The 4,957-nt window shown below is 37.8% G+C and overlaps 1 protein-coding gene and 1 pseudogene across 1 annotated transcript in view; one reads left to right on the forward strand and one right to left on the reverse strand.

Moving 5' to 3' along the window:
* The window catches only part of LOC111818205, a 74,310-nt pseudogene that overhangs the window by 31,278 nt on the left and 38,075 nt on the right, over nt 1–4,957 (forward strand).
* Nucleotides 1–4,957, reverse strand: part of Znf382 (zinc finger protein 382) — a 24,454-nt gene that overhangs the window by 10,212 nt on the left and 9,285 nt on the right. The window lies entirely within an intron of this gene.

A 4,957-nucleotide genomic window follows, 5' to 3' on the forward strand; every position in this document is an offset into this window, starting at 1 on the left:
ACTATTCAATGAAAAATCTATATTACCCAATTTCTCTTCCTCTTCCTCTTCCTCTTCCTCTTCCTCTTCCTCCTCTTCCTCTTCCTCTTCCTCTTCCTCTTCCTCTTCCTCTTCTTTTCTTCTTTTTAATGTATTTAGTACAGGGTCTACAGAGTCTCACTATACAGATCAGACTCATAGTAATTTTCCTGTTTTCAGCCCCCCCAAGTGCTGGGATTAGAGGCACAAACCACCATGCCCAGTCTCAATCACCATCTCAGTGTGCTCCAGTAGCAGGGCTGGCATAGTATGTTGGGAATTGAACCCCAGTCCCTGCATCTGCCTAAGCAGGTGCTTTAAGCCTCTGAATTTTCTGGCCAGCGCTGACCCAACACTTCTAATGTCAATAGTACTTGAAAATATTTACATCATTAAGAATAAGAAAATATAAAATAGGCCATAAAGATATACTATCAGGATGACCAAAATGAAAATATTTATAATGTTAAATGAAGAAGAGAATGTGAAGCAATCAAAATTCTCATACCTTGCTAGTGAAAGTATAAAGTGATACAGTAACTTAAAAACTGGCAGTGTTTTAAAATAGTTTAATATATATCTGCCTTATAAGTCAGCAATATCACTGCTAAGTATTTACTAAGGAGAAATAAAACACATGTGTCCACAAAAAGGTTTGCATAAGAATGTTTACAGCAGCTTTATTCTTAATAGTCTCAAACTGGAACATCCCAAATTTTTATTAACAGGAGATACATAAAATAGTATATTTGTACAATTGAATATTCCAATTAAAATAACAAACTAGATATAGATGCAAAAACATGTATAAATCTCTTAAGACATTAAGCTGATGAAAGAAAGAAGGTTTAGAATAAAAAAAAAGTAATGCATGCTGGTAAAAATCACAACTGTGATTATCCGAGTGGAAGAGATTCGACATGGATGAAATGTTTAGAATTTAATGGGTCAAGAAATCTCCTTAGGAAATATGTTTTTCTACTTCTGTCAGAACTCAAAGAATTTACAGTTAAGATCTCGGTGTACATTATACCTACAAAGCCTGGAATGGATTGTTGGTAAGGTAATAGCAGCCAATATTTCTAGAAAAACAAGACAAAAGAAAAGCTTAAAATGGAAAGTTTAGATTTAAAAATTTAAATTTAGATTTCAGAAGAATGAAAGTCAGCCATGTATAGGTACTTCACAGATCTTAGGTCTTCAAAGAGGATCAGTATTAGGATGACTACTGTCAAAACACCCACTGGGTGTGGTGGTGCATGCTTGTAATCCCAGGTATCTGAGATGCTGGATAAAGGAAGAGGATTGACTGGGAAACTTAGAAACTTAGCAAGACCCTGTCTTAAAGTTTTTTTGTTTTGTTTTGTTTTAAAAAGAAGGTCTTCGGATGTAGCTCAGGGCAAAGGCCCTAGGATCAATCCCTATCACAAAACAAAAATCTTGGAAATGCTGAGAACAGTGGCTCATGCCTGTAATCCCAACAATTTAGCAAGCTGAAGCAGGAGGACTACAAATTTAAAGCCAGCCTGGGCAGCTTAGTGAAACCCTGTCTCAAAATAAAATTTCAAAAGAGTTGGGAATGTAACACAGTGACAGAGTGCTTGCCTAGCACGAGTGAGGCCTTGGGTTTAGTCTCTAGTAGTGAAAAACAATTAAAAAATAAAACATAGCTCTAGAAAATCACAAGTGTAAAAAAAAAAAAAAAAGAAAATCAGTGTCAGCAAAAATGGGTAGGAATTGGAACCCTTGTACACTAAGGTGATAATATAAAATTGTATAACTATGGGAAACACTATGATAACTCCATAAAAATTAAACAGAATTTCCTTATGATCTAGCAGTTCTACTTCTGGGCATATACCCAAAAGAATTAAACACAGGGACCTGTGGAAAAGGTATTATTTATGACAGCCAAAAAATGGAAGGAACTCACGTAATCAATGGTTGATGAATAAGCAAAATGTATATGTATACAATGGAATATTAATTAGCCTTAAAAAGGAAGGAGGGTCGGGGAGATGGCTCAGTAGAATAAGTGCTTATTCAATCCCTGGTTCTGCCAAAAAAACAAAACAAAACAAAACAAAACAAAACAAAACACAAAAAAACGAAGGAAATTCTAACATGTGACAACATGAATGAATTTTGAGGATATTACGTTGAAGATATTATGCTATGTGAAGCAACAAATACTAAATGATTTTACATATACGAGTACTTAAGGTAGTAAAATTTGCACAGAGAAAAAGCAGAATGGTAGTTTCCAGGGGCTAGGAAGTGTGGGTAATGGAAATTTATTGTTTAAATAGCACAGTGTTTCAGTTTTGTAAAAAGAATTCTAGAGAAAGATGGCGGGGATGGTTGCAAAGCAGTGTGAATATACTGAATGATACTGAACTTTTACCCTCAAAACAACTTAAAATGCTCTGTTTTAGCTGGGGGTGGTGGTCCATGCCTGTAATACCAACCTCATGAAGCTGAGACAGGAGGATTGCTTTGAGTTTGAGGCCAGCCTGGGCTACACAGTGAGCTCAAGGCCAGCCTAAATTATATACAACTTTAAAAAATGATAAATTTTATATTATGTACATTTTACTACAATTAAAAAAAAATAGATTCCTAGCCAGGTGTGATGGTGCAAACTTGTAATCAATCCCAGCACTTAGGAGGCTGAGGCAGGAGGATCAGTGGAAGATTGACTAGCCTGAACTACATAGCAACACTCTGTCTCAAAAGAAAAAGAAAAGTTTCTAAAAATATCTTTGAGAGGATTTTTTTTTTTTTTTTCCTTTGGAACTAGGGATTGAACTTAGACCCTTGAGCTTGCCAGGGAAGTGCTTATTCTACTGAGCCATCTCCCCAGGCCCAAAAGTTATGTTTTGTTTTTTGTTTTTGGTGGTACTGGGGATTGAACTCAGGACCTTGTGCTTTCCAGGCAAGTGCTTATTCTACTGAGCTATCTCCCTGGCCTGAGAGGATTTCTTTGCCTATCCCCCGCCCCCTGTACTGATTAACCTAGGGCTTTCATAATGCAGTACATTCCCAACTTTTTTTTTTTTTTAATTTTGATACTAGTGTTGGTAAATTGCTCAGGCTGCGCTTCAACTTTCTGTTCTTCTGCCTCAGCCTCCCAAGGTGCTGGGAGTACAGGGCATACACCATCGCACCAGACTAAAGGGATCTGATTTCTTTTCTTTCATTGTCAACCAGCTGGGATTTAATGTTCACTGGACAGTTATCTGTACTTACTCAGGTAGCTCTGACTTGGAAAAATTCTCTCTGTCCATAGCTTTTCTTCCAACTTGCAGATCACATGCGGCACAGTCATGTGAAAACCTAATAATGAAAAACGAAACTTGATCTAAACTGTTTGTACTTCCAACAAAGAAGAAGAGGAAGATTCTGCATCAAGGCGGCAGATAAGATACCCATTAATTAATACCAAAGTTAATACCCTGCGTTAGGCAAGTGAGGGTATAATCGCATTTTCTGTTAATAAAGTGCCTCATTACCTCTGATCATTCAAATTCAGTTTCTTATTTTTCAGAGATTCTTAAAAGGAGATACAGAACACTGAGTCAGTGCTCCCTTACCCACAGAGATGAAGTGGCAGTAGTTTTCCAGCATCACCTCCCTGTAGAGGGCCTTCTGAGCAGGGTCCAGTTGCTGCCACTCTTCTTCAGTGAAGTCCACAGTCACATCCTTCAGTGACACTGGTCCCTCTAGTTCACCCTGAAGTGATGGGAAATGGGTGAGAACTAGATACTGAAGACCTAGTTCTGACAATGTTAAGTGGTCAGACTAGTTTTCTTATTCCGTGTCTAACAGAAGTTTTTCACTTCTGTGAAAATCTTGTTTGCAAAATAGCTGATTTTGGTTTAGCAAGATTAATTGAAGACAATGAATATACTGCAAGACAAGGCACAAAATTTCCAATCAAATGGACAGTTCCCAAGGCTGCACTTTATGGTTGATTTACAATAACATCTGATGTATGGTCTTTTGGAATTCTACAGACAGACAGAACTTGTAACAAAGGGAAGAGTGCCCCATCCAGTGTGTCAGGTATGGCAAAAGGTGAGGTGGTGGAATAGATGGAGCAGGGGTACAGGATTCCTTGTCCTGAGGGCTTCCCAGAGTCACTCTAGAAATTTTTCTCTGCAAATGCATCCAGCAGTATTTACTAACTCTCTCATGCTAAATATATATACATACTGACATCATAGTATCTGTCTGAATGTGACTGGTTGTCTGGTAACCAAAATGACTAAAATACTAATCCTGCTCATGGGAAGTTAAGGCTGAGAATGAGGCATAAATGAAAACAGAGGGACTCAATCAGTATTACAGATGCAATGATGTATGTATGAGGGGAAAGTGTCACAAACCAAAGAAATACTTCATTTTTTACTCTGAGGTTTCATTGAGAATGTAAAATTTTTGAACTCACAATAAATTTGTTTTGAAAAATACAGGGCAAACTTCACAAGGAGAAAGAAGCCCAGAAAATTCAGGAAATAGCAAAAGGCACAGTACATTAGGAAAGCTTTTGTACTCTAAAAGGAAAGGTAAGGGCCAGCCAGATAGCTCAGTCGACTAAAGTGCCTGCTTAGGCAGATGCAGGGATTGGGGTTCGATCCCAAGCATGCTGTGCCAGCCCCGCCCCTGGGGCACCTGAGAAGGTGATTGAGACTGGGCATGGTGGCACTCGCTTGTAATCCCAGATCTTGGGAAGCTGAAAACAGGAGGATCACTACAAGTCTTATCTGTGTAGTGAGACCTTGTTGACCCTGTACTAAATACATTTTTTTTTTTTAAAAAGGAAAGGTATAGGAAAGTAGCCAGTGGTATATGATGGAATGGTACTAGATTTTTTTTCCTTAAAGCACTATTTTTAAAATGTAGTTAGTACATTTCCAATATATTTACACATCATTGG

Source organism: Octodon degus, unplaced genomic scaffold (genome assembly GCF_000260255.1).
Source record: "Octodon degus isolate 3935 unplaced genomic scaffold, OctDeg1.0 scaffold00083, whole genome shotgun sequence".
Classification (NCBI taxonomy): Eukaryota; Metazoa; Chordata; class Mammalia; order Rodentia; family Octodontidae; genus Octodon; species Octodon degus.